Below are 12,996 nucleotides of genomic sequence, written 5' to 3' on the forward strand. Positions count from 1 at the left end.
GACTTCATTTGGTATTCTTCGTGCATTTACTTTTTTTTGAGCTAGTTGACCCTGAAATTGAAAAGCACTACAAATGAACTCTGAAAATGTTGAAAGTTGGCATGCTATCATCATTTCACCCACATAGCATGTGTTAAAAAGTTGAGAGGGCTACGACAAAAACTGGATGCAGTTCGTGTACAAAACGGACAATCTCTCTCGAAGTAGCAGCGTTTCGCACGAGAACTCATCTCTTACAAAGGGATTTCATTTTTTTGAACTTATTTGAACTCCATACTTTTTGTGTGTTCAAAATGCACCATGCTAAGGCACATCACAAAATTTCAACAATTTCTGACTTCATTTGGTATTCTTCGTGCATTTACTTATTTTTTTTGAGCTAGTTGACCCTAAAATTGAAAAGCACTACAAATGAACTCTAAAAATGTTGAAAGTTGGCATGCTATCATCATTTCACCCACATAACATGTGTTAAAAAGTTGAGAGGGCTACGACAAAAACTGGATGCAGTTCGTTTACAAAACGGACAATCTCTCTCGAAGTAGCAGCGTTCCAAACGAGAACTCATCTCTTACAAAGGGATTTCATTTTTTTGAACTACATACTTTTTGTGTGTTGAAAATGCACCATTCTAAGGCACATCACAAAATTTCAACAATTTCTGACTTCATTTGGTATTCTTCGTGCATTGAGTTATTTTTTTTGAGCTAGTTGACACTGAAATTGAAAAGCACTACAACTTAACTCTGAAAATGTTGAAAGTTGGCATGCTATCATCATTTCACCCACATAGCATGTGTTAAAAAGTTGAGAGGGCTACGACAAAAACTGGATGCAGTTCGTGTACAAAACGGACAATCTCTCTCGAAGTAGCAGATTTTCGAACGAGAACTCATCTCTTACAAAGGGATTTCATTTTTTCTAACTTATTTGAACTCCATACTTTTTGTGTGTTCAAAATGCACCATTCAAAGGCACATCAAAAAATGGACAACAATTTCTGACTTCATTTGGTATTCTTCGTGCATTTACTTATTTTTTTTGAGCTAGTTGACCCTGAAATTGAAAAGCACTACAAATGAACTCTGAAAATGTTGAAAGTTGGCATGCTATCATCATTTCACCCACATAGCATGTGTTAAAAAGTTGAGAGGGCTACGACAAAAACTGGATGCAGTTCGTGTACAAAACGGACAATCTCTCTCGAAGTAGCAGGGTTTCGAACGAGAACTCATCTCTTACAAAGGGATTTCATTTTTTTGAACTTATTTGAACTCCATACTTTTTGTGTGTTCAAAAGGCACCATTCAAAGGCACATCACAAAATGGACAACAATTTCTGACTTCATTTGGTATTCTTCGTGCATTTACTTTTTTTTTTGAGCTAGTTGACCCTGAAATTGAAAAGCACTACAAATGAACTCTGAAAATGTTGAAAGTTGGCGTGCTATCATCATTTCACCTACATAGCATGTGTTAAAAAGTTGAGAGGGCTACGACAAAAACTGGATGAAGTTCGTGTACAAAACGGACAATCTCTCTCGAAGTAGCAGATTTTCGAACGAGAACTCATCTCTAACAAAGGGATTTCATTTTTTTGAACTTATTTGAACTCCATACTTTTTGTGTGTTCAAAATGCACCATTCAAAGGCACATCAAAAAATGGAAAACAATTTCTGACTTCATTTGGTATTCTTCGTGCATTTACTTATTTTTTTTGAGCTAGTTGACCCTGAAATTGAAAAGCACTACAAATGAACTCTGAAAATGTTGAAAGTTGGCATGCTATCATCATTTCACCCACATAGCATGTGTTAAAAAGTTGAGAGGGCTACGACAAAAACTGGATGCAGTTCGTGTACAAAACGGACAATCTCTCTCGAAGTAGCAGGGTTTCGAACGAGAACTCATCTCTTACAAAGGGATTTCATTTTTTTGAACTTATTTGAACTCCATACTTTTTGTGTGTTCAAAAGGCACCATTCAAAGGCACATCACAAAATGGACAACAATTTCTGACTTCATTTGGTATTCTTCGTGCATTTACTTTTTTTTTGAGCTAGTTGACCCTGAAATTGAAAAGCACTACAAATGAACTCTGAAAATGTTGAAAGTTGGCGTGCTATCATCATTTCACCCACATAGCATGTGTTAAAAAGTTGAGAGGGCTACGACAAAAACTGGATGAAGTTCGTGTACAAAACGGACAATCTCTCTCGAAGTAGCAGGGTTTCGAACGAGAACTCATCTCTTACAAAGGGATTTCATTTTTTTGAACTTATTTGAACTCCATACTTTTTGTGTGTTCAAAAGGCACCATTCAAAGGCACATCACAAAATGGACAACAATTTCTGACTTCATTTGGTATTCTTCGTGCATTTACTTTTTTTTGAGCTGGTTGACCCTGAAATTGAAAAGCACTACAAATGAACTCTGAAAATGTTGAAAGTTGGCATGCTATCATCATTTCACCCACATAGCATGTGTTAAAAAGTTGAGAGGGCTACGACAAAAACTGGATGCAGTTCGTGTACAAAACGGACAATCTCTCTCGAAGTAGCAGCGTTTCGCACGAGAACTCATCTCTTACAAAGGGATTTCATTTTTTTGAACTTATTTGAACTCCATACTTTTTGTGTGTTCAAAATGCACCATGCTAAGGCACATCACAAAATTTCAACAATTTCTGACTTCATTTGGTATTCTTCGTGCATTTACTTATTTTTTTTGAGCTAGTTGACCCTAAAATTGAAAAGCACTACAAATGAACTCTAAAAATGTTGAAAGTTGGCATGCTATCATCATTTCACCCACATAACATGTGTTAAAAAGTTGAGAGGGCTACGACAAAAACTGGATGCAGTTCGTTTACAAAACGGACAATCTCTCTCGAAGTAGCAGCGTTCCAAACGAGAACTCATCTCTTACAAAGGGATTTCATTTTTTTGAACTACATACTTTTTGTGTGTTGAAAATGCACCATTCTAAGGCACATCACAAAATTTCAACAATTTCTGACTTCATTTGGTATTCTTCGTGCATTGAGTTATTTTTTTTGAGCTAGTTGACACTGAAATTGAAAAGCACTACAACTTAACTCTGAAAATGTTGAAAGTTGGCATGCTATCATCATTTCACCCACATAGCATGTGTTAAAAAGTTGAGAGGGCTACGACAAAAACTGGATGCAGTTCGTGTACAAAACGGACAATCTCTCTCGAAGTAGCAGATTTTCGAACGAGAACTCATCTCTTACAAAGGGATTTCATTTTTTCTAACTTATTTGAACTCCATACTTTTTGTGTGTTCAAAATGCACCATTCAAAGGCACATCAAAAAATGGACAACAATTTCTGACTTCATTTGGTATTCTTCGTGCATTTACTTATTTTTTTTGAGCTAGTTGACCCTGAAATTGAAAAGCACTACAAATGAACTCTGAAAATGTTGAAAGTTGGCATGCTATCATCATTTCACCCACATAGCATGTGTTAAAAAGTTGAGAGGGCTACGACAAAAACTGGATGCAGTTCGTGTACAAAACGGACAATCTCTCTCGAAGTAGCAGGGTTTCGAACGAGAACTCATCTCTTACAAAGGGATTTCATTTTTTTGAACTTATTTGAACTCCATACTTTTTGTGTGTTCAAAAGGCACCATTCAAAGGCACATCACAAAATGGACAACAATTTCTGACTTCATTTGGTATTCTTCGTGCATTTACTTTTTTTTTTGAGCTAGTTGACCCTGAAATTGAAAAGCACTACAAATGAACTCTGAAAATGTTGAAAGTTGGCGTGCTATCATCATTTCACCTACATAGCATGTGTTAAAAAGTTGAGAGGGCTACGACAAAAACTGGATGAAGTTCGTGTACAAAACGGACAATCTCTCTCGAAGTAGCAGATTTTCGAACGAGAACTCATCTCTAACAAAGGGATTTCATTTTTTTGAACTTATTTGAACTCCATACTTTTTGTGTGTTCAAAATGCACCATTCAAAGGCACATCAAAAAATGGAAAACAATTTCTGACTTCATTTGGTATTCTTCGTGCATTTACTTATTTTTTTTGAGCTAGTTGACCCTGAAATTGAAAAGCACTACAAATGAACTCTGAAAATGTTGAAAGTTGGCATGCTATCATCATTTCACCCACATAGCATGTGTTAAAAAGTTGAGAGGGCTACGACAAAAACTGGATGCAGTTCGTGTACAAAACGGACAATCTCTCTCGAAGTAGCAGATTTTCGAACGAGAACTCATCTCTTACAAAGGGATTTCATTTTTTTGAACTTATTTGAAGTCCATACTTTTTGTGTGTTCAAAATGCACCATTCAAAGGCACATCAAAAAATGGACAACAATTTCTGACTTCATTTGGTATTCTTCGTGCATTTACTTATTTTTTTTGAGCTAGTTGACCCTGAAATTGAAAAGCACTACAAATGAACTCTGAAAATGTTGAAAGTTGGCATGCTATCATCATTTTACCCACATAGCATGTGTTAAAAAAGTTGAGAGGGCTACGACAAAAACTGGATGCAGTTCGTGTACAAAACGGACAATCTCTCTCGAAGTAGTAGGGTTTCGAACGAGAACTCATCTCTTACAAAGGGATTTCATTTTTTTGAACTTATTTGAACTCCATACTTTTTGTGTGTTCAAAAGGCACCATTCAAAGGCACATCACAAAATGGACAACAATTTCTGACTTCATTTGGTATTCTTCGTGCATTTACTTTTTTTTGAGCTGGTTGACCCTGAAATTGAAAAGCACTACAAATGAACTCTGAAAATGTTGAAAGTTGCCATGCTATAATCATTTCACCCACATAGCATGTGTTAAAAAGTTGAGAGGGCTACGACAAAAACTGGATGCAGTTCGTGTACAAAACGGACAATCTCTCTCGAAGTAGCAGCGTTTCGCACGAGAACTCATCTCTTACAAAGGGATTTCATTTTTTTGAACTTATTTGAACTCCATACTTTTTGTGTGTTCAAAATGCACCATGCTAAGGCACATCACAAAATTTCAACAATTTCTGACTTCATTTGGTATTCTTCGTGCATTTACTTATTTTTTTTGAGCTAGTTGACCCTAAAATTGAAAAGCACTACAAATGAACTCTAAAAATGTTGAAAGTTGGCATGCTATCATCATTTCACCCACATAACATGTGTTAAAAAGTTGAGAGGGCTACGACAAAAACTGGATGCAGTTCGTTTACAAAACGGACAATCTCTCTCGAAGTAGCAGCGTTCCAAACGAGAACTCATCTCTTACAAAGGGATTTCATTTTTTTGAACTACATACTTTTTGTGTGTTGAAAATGCACCATTCTAAGGCACATCACAAAATTTCAACAATTTCTGACTTCATTTGGTATTCTTCGTGCATTTAATTATTTTTTTTGAGCTAGTTGACACTGAAATTGAAAAGCACTACAACTTAACTCTGAAAATGTTGAAAGTTGGCATGCTATCATCATTTCACCCACATAGCATGTGTTAAAAAGTTGAGAGGGCTACGACAAAAACTGGATGCAGTTCGTGTACAAAACGGACAATCTCTCTCGAAGTAGCAGATTTTCGAACGAGAACTCATCTCTTACAAAGGGATTTCATTTTTTTGAACTTATTTGAACTCCATACTTTTTGTGTGTTCAAAATGCACCATTCAAAGGCACATCAAAAAATGGACAACAATTTCTGACTTCATTTGGTATTCTTCGTGCATTTACTTATTTTTTTTGAGCTAGTTGACCCTGAAATTGAAAAGCACTACAAATGAACTCTGAAAATGTTGAAAGTTGGCATGCTATCATCATTTCACCCACATAGCATGTGTTAAAAAGTTGAGAGGGCTACGACAAAAACTGGATGCAGTTCGTGTACAAAACGGACAATCTCTCTCGAAGTAGCAGGGTTTCGAACGAGAACTCATCTCTTACAAAGGGATTTCATTTTTTTGAACTTATTTGAACTCCATACTTTTTGTGTGTTCAAAAGGCACCATTCAAAGGCACATCACAAAATGGACAACAATTTCTGACTTCATTTGGTATTCTTCGTGCATTTACTTTTTTTTTTGAGCTAGTTGACCCTGAAATTGAAAAGCACTACAAATGAACTCTGAAAATGTTGAAAGTTGGCGTGCTATCATCATTTCACCTACATAGCATGTGTTAAAAAGTTGAGAGGGCTACGACAAAAACTGGATGCAGTTCGTGTACAAAACGGACAATCTCTCTCGAAGTAGCAGATTTTCGAACGAGAACTCATCTCTTACAAAGGGATTTCATTTTTTTGAACTTATTTGAACTCCATACTTTTTGTGTGTTCAAAATGCACCATTCAAAGGCACATCAAAAAATGGAAAACAATTTCTGACTTCATTTGGTATTCTTCGTGCATTTACTTATTTTTTTTGAGCTAGTTGACCCTGAAATTGAAAAGCACTACAAATGAACTCTGAAAATGTTGAAAGTTGGCATGCTATCATCATTTCACCCACATAGCATGTGTTAAAAAGTTGAGAGGGCTACGACAAAAACTGGATGCAGTTCGTGTACAAAACGGACAATCTCTCTCGAAGTAGCAGATTTTCGAACGAGAACTCATCTCTTACAAAGGGATTTCATTTTTTTGAACTTATTTGAACTCCATACTTTTTGTGTGTTCAAAATGCACCATTCAAAGGCACATCAAAAAATGGACAACAATTTCTGACTTCATTTGGTATTCTTCGTGCATTTACTTATTTTTTTTGAGCTAGTTGACCCTGAAATTGAAAAGCACTACAAATGAACTCTGAAAATGTTGAAAGTTGGCATGCTATCATCATTTTACCCACATAGCATGTGTTAAAAAAGTTGAGAGGGCTACGACAAAAACTGGATGTAGTTCGTGTACAAAACGGACAATCTCTCTCGAAGTAGCAGGGTTTCGAACGAGAACTCATCTCTTACAAAGGGATTTCATTTTTTTGAACTTATTTGAACTCCATACTTTTTGTGTGTTCAAAAGGCACCATTCAAAGGCACATCACAAAATGGACAACAATTTCTGACTTCATTTGGTATTCTTCGTGCATTTACTTTTTTTTTGAGCTAGTTGACCCTGAAATTGAAAAGCACTACAAATGAACTCTGAAAATGTTGAAAGTTGGCGTGCTATCATCATTTCACCCACATAGCATGTGTTAAAAAGTTGAGAGGGCTACGACAAAAACTGGATGAAGTTCGTGTACAAAACGGACAATCTCTCTCGAAGTAGCAGGGTTTCGAACGAGAACTCATCTCTTACAAAGGGATTTCATTTTTTTGAACTTATTTGAACTCCATACTTTTTGTGTGTTCAAAAGGCACCATTCAAAGGCACATCACAAAATGGACAACAATTTCTGACTTCATTTGGTATTCTTCGTGCATTTACTTTTTTTTGAGCTAGTTGACCCTGAAATTGAAAAGCACTACAAATGAACTCTGAAAATGTTGAAAGTTGGCATGCTATCATCATTTCACCCACATAGCATGTGTTAAAAAGTTGAGAGGGCTACGACAAAAACTGGATGCAGTTCGTGTACAAAACGGACAATCTCTCTCGAAGTAGCAGCGTTTCGCACGAGAACTCATCTCTTACAAAGGGATTTCATTTTTTTGAACTTATTTGAACTCCATACTTTTTGTGTGTTCAAAATGCACCATGCTAAGGCACATCACAAAATTTCAACAATTTCTGACTTCATTTGGTATTCTTCGTGCATTTACTTATTTTTTTTGAGCTAGTTGACCCTAAAATTGAAAAGCACTACAAATGAACTCTAAAAATGTTGAAAGTTGGCATGCTATCATCATTTCACCCACATAACATGTGTTAAAAAGTTGAGAGGGCTACGACAAAAACTGGATGCAGTTCGTTTACAAAACGGACAATCTCTCTCGAAGTAGCAGCGTTCCAAACGAGAACTCATCTCTTACAAAGGGATTTCATTTTTTTGAACTACATACTTTTTGTGTGTTGAAAATGCACCATTCTAAGGCACATCACAAAATTTCAACAATTTCTGACTTCATTTGGTATTCTTCGTGCATTTAATTATTTTTTTTGAGCTAGTTGACACTGAAATTGAAAAGCACTACAACTTAACTCTGAAAATGTTGAAAGTTGGCATGCTATCATCATTTCACCCACATAGCATGTGTTAAAAAGTTGAGAGGGCTACGACAAAAACTGGATGCAGTTCGTGTACAAAACGGACAATCTCTCTCGAAGTAGCAGATTTTCGAACGAGAACTCATCTCTTACAAAGGGATTTCATTTTTTTGAACTTATTTGAACTCCATACTTTTTGTGTGTTCAAAATGCACCATTCAAAGGCACATCAAAAAATGGACAACAATTTCTGACTTCATTTGGTATTCTTCGTGCATTTACAAATGAACTCTGAAAATGTTGAAAGTTGGCGTGCTATCATCATTTCACCCACATAGCATGTGTTAAAAAGTTGAGAGGGCTACGACAAAAACTAGATGAAGTTCGTGTACAAAACGGACAATCTCTCTCGAAGTAGCAGATTTTCGAACGAGAACTCATCTCTTACAAAGGGATTTCATTTTTTTGAACTTATTTGAACTCCATACTTTTTGTGTGTTCAAAATGCACCATTCAAAGGCACATAAAAAAATGGAAAACAATTTCTGACTTCATTTGGTATTCTTCGTGCATTTACTTATTTTTTTGAGCTAGTTGACCCTGAAATTGAAAAGCACTAAAAATGAACTCTGAAAATGTTGAAAGTTGGCATGCTATCATCATTTCACCCACATAGCATGTGTTAAAAAGTTGAGAGGGCTACGACAAAAACTGGATGCAGTTCGTGTACAAAACGGACAATCTCTCTCGAAGTAGCAGGGTTTCGAACGAGAACTCATCTCTTACAAAGGGATTTCATTTTTTTGAACTTATTTGAACTCCATACTTTTTGTGTGTTCAAAAGGCACCATTCAAAGGCACATCACAAAATGGACAACAATTTCTGACTTCATTTGGTATTCTTCGTGCATTTACTTTTTTTTTGAGCTAGTTGACCCTGAAATTGAAAAGCACTACAAATGAACTCTGAAAATGTTGATAGTTGGCGTGCTATCATCATTTCACCTACATAGCATGTGTTAAAAAGTTGAGAGGGCTACGACAAAAACTGGATGAAGTTCGTGTACAAAACGGACAATCTCTCTCGAAGTAGCAGATTTTCGAACGAGAACTCATCTCTTACAAAGGGATTTCATTTTTTTGAACTTATTTGAACTCCATACTTTTTGTGTGTTCAAAATGCACCATTCAAAGGCACATAAAAAAATTTCAACAATTTCTGACTTCATTTGGTATTCTTCGTGCATTTACTTATTTTTTTTGAGCTAGTTGACCCTGAAATTGAAAAGCACTACAAATGAACTCTAAAAATGTTGAAAGTTGGCATGCTATCATCATTTCACCCACATAGCATGTGTTAAAAAGTTGAGAGGGCTACGACAAAAACTGGATGCAGTTCGTGTACAAAACGGACAATCTCTCTCGAAGTAGCACGGTTTCGAACGAGAACTCATCTCTTACAAAGGGATTTCATTTTTTTGAACTTATTTGAACTCCATACTTTTTGTGTGTTCAAAATGCACCATTCAAAGCCACATCACAAAATTTCAACAATTCCTGACTTCATTTGGTATATTTCGTGCATTTACTTATTTTTTCTAGCTAGTTGACCCTGAAATTGAAAAGCACTACAAATGAACTCTGAAAATGTTGAAAGTTGGCATGCTATCATCATTTCACCCACATAGCATGTGTTAAAAAGTTGAGAGGGCTACGACAAAAACTGGATGCAGTTCGTGTACAAAACGGACAATCTCTCTCGAAGTAGCAGCGTTCCGTACGAGAACTCATCTCTTACAAAGGGATTTCATTTTTTTGAACTTATTTGAACTCCATACTTTTTGTGTGTTCAAAATGCACCATGCTAAGGCACATCACAAAATTTCAACAATTTCTGACTTCATTTGGTATTCTTCGTGCATTTACTTATTTTTTTTGAGCTAGTTGACCCTAAAATTGAAAAGCACTACAAATGAACTCTAAAAATGTTGAAAGTTGGCATGCTATAATCATTTCACCCACATAACATGTGTTAAAATGTTGAGAGGGCTATGACAAAAACTGGATGCAGTTCGTTTACAAAACGGACAATCTCTCTCGAAGTAGCAGCGTTCCAAACGAGAACTCATCTCTTACAAAGGGATTTCATTTTTTTGAACTACATACTTTTTGTGTGTTGAAACTGCACCATTCTAAGGCACATCACAAAATTTCAACAATTTCTGACTTCATTTGGTATTCTTCGTGCATTTAATTATTTTTTTTGAGCTAGTTAACACTGAAATTGAAAAGCACTACAACTGAACTCTGAAAATGTTGAAAGTTGGCATGCTATCATCATTTCACCCACATAGCATGTGTTAAAAAGTTGAGAGGGCTACGACAAAAATTGGATGTAGTTCGTGTACAAAACGGACAATCTCTCTCGAAGTAGCAGATTTTCGAACGAGAACTCATCTCTTACAAAGGGATTTCATTTTTTTGAACTTATTTGAACTCCATACTTTTTGTGTGTTCAAAATGCACCATTCAAAGGCACATCAAAAAATGGACAACAATTTCTGACTTCATTTGGTATTCTTCGTGCATTTACTTATTTTTTTTGAGCTAGTTGACCCTGAAATTGAAAAGCACTACAAATGAACTCTGAAAATGTTGAAAGTTGGCGTGCTATCATCATTTCACCTACATAGCATGTGTTAAAAAGTTGAGAGGGCTACGACAAAAACTAGATGAAGTTCGTGTACAAAACGGACAATCTTTCTCGAAGTTGCAGATTTTCGAACGAGAACTCATCTCTTACAAAGGGATTTCATTTTTTTGAACTTATTTGAACTCCATACTTTTTGTGTGTTCAAAATGCACCATTCAAAGGCACATCAAAAAATGGAAAACAATTTCTGACTTCATTTGGTATTCTTCGTGCATTTACTTATTTTTTTTGAGCTAGTTGACCCTGAAATTGAAAAGCACTACAAATGAACTCTGAAAATGTTGAAAGTTGGCATGCTATCATCATTTCACCCACATAGCGTGTGTTAAAAAGTTGAGAGGGCTACGACAAAAACTGGATGAAGTTCGTGTACAAAACGGACAATCTCTCTCGAAGTAGCAGATTTTCGAACGAGAACTCATCTCTTACAAAGGGATTTCATTTTTTTGAACTTATTTGAACTCCATACTTTTTGTGTGTTCAAAATGCACCATTCAAAGGCACATCAAAAAATGGAAAACAATTTCTGACTTCATTTGGTATTCTTCGTGCATTTACTTATTTTTTTTGAGCTAGTTGACCCTGAAATTGAAAAGCACTACAAATGAACTCTGAAAATGTTGAAAGTTGGCATGCTATCATCATTTCACCCACATAGCATGTGTTAAAAAGTTGAGAGGGCTACGACAAAAACTGGATGCAGTTCGTGTACAAAACGGACAATCTCTCTCGAAGTAGCAGATTTTCGAACGAGAACTCATCTCTTACAAAGGGATTTCAGTTTTTTGAACTTATTTGAACTCCATACTTTTTGTGTGTTCAAAATGCACCATTCAAAGGCACGTCAAAAAATGGACAACAATTTCTGACTTCATTTGGTATTCTTTGTGCATTTACTTATTTTTTTTGAGCTAGTTGACCCTGAAATTGAAAAGCACTACAAATGAACTCTGAAAATGTTGAAAGTTGGCATGCTATCATCATTTCACCCACATAGCATGTGTTAAAAAGTTGAGAGGGCTACGACAAAAACTGGATGCAGTTCGTGTACAAAACGGACAATCTCTCTCGAAGTAGCAGGGTTTCGAACGAGAACTCATCTCTTACAAAGGGATTTCATTTTTTTGAACTTATTTGAACTCCATACTTTTTGTGTGTTCAAAATGCACCATTCAAAGCCACATCACAAAATTTCAACAATTTCTGACTTCATTTGGTATATTTCGTGCATTTACTTATTTTTTCTAGCTAGTAGACCCTGAAATTGAAAAGCACTACAAATGAACTCTGAAAATGTTGAAAGTTTGCATGCTATCATCATTTCACCCACATAGCATGTGTTAAAAAGTTGAGAGGGTATGACAAAAACTGGATGCAGTTCGTGTACAAAACGGACAATCTCTCTCGAAGTAGGAGCATTTCCAACGAGAACTCATCTCTTACAAAGGGATTTCATTTTTTTGAACTTATTTCAACTCCATACTTTTTGTGTGTTCAAAATGCACCATTGTAAGGCACATCACAAAATTTCAACAATTTCTGACTTCATTTGGTATTCTTCGTGCATTTACTTATTTTTTTGAGCTAGTTGACCCTGAAATTGAAAAGCACTACAAATGAACTCTGAAAATGTTGAAAGTTGGCATGATATCATCATTTCACCCACATAACATGTGTTAAAAAGTTGAGAGGGCTACGACAAAAACTGGATGCAGTTCGTGTACAAAAGGGACAATCTCTCTCGAAGTAGCAGCGTTCCGAACGAGAACTCATCTCTTACAAAGGGATTTCATTTTTTTGAACCTATTTGAACTACATACTTTTTTTGTGTTCAAAATGCACCATTCTAAGGCACATCACAAAATTTCAACAATTTCTGACTTCATTTGGTATTCTTCGTGCATTTACTTATTTTTTTTGAGCTAGTTGACCCTGAAATTGAAAAGCACTACAAATGAACTCTGAAAATGTTGAAAGTTGGCATGCTATCATCATTTCACCCACATAGCATGTGTTAAAAAGTTGAGAGGGCTTCGACAAAAACTGGATGCAGTTCGTGTACAAAACGGACAATCTCTCTCGAAGTAGCAGATTTTCGAACGAGAACTCGTCTCTTACAAAGGGA

Source organism: Hordeum vulgare, chromosome 5H (assembly GCF_904849725.1).
Source record: "Hordeum vulgare subsp. vulgare chromosome 5H, MorexV3_pseudomolecules_assembly, whole genome shotgun sequence".
NCBI lineage: Eukaryota > Viridiplantae > Streptophyta > Magnoliopsida > Poales > Poaceae > Hordeum > Hordeum vulgare.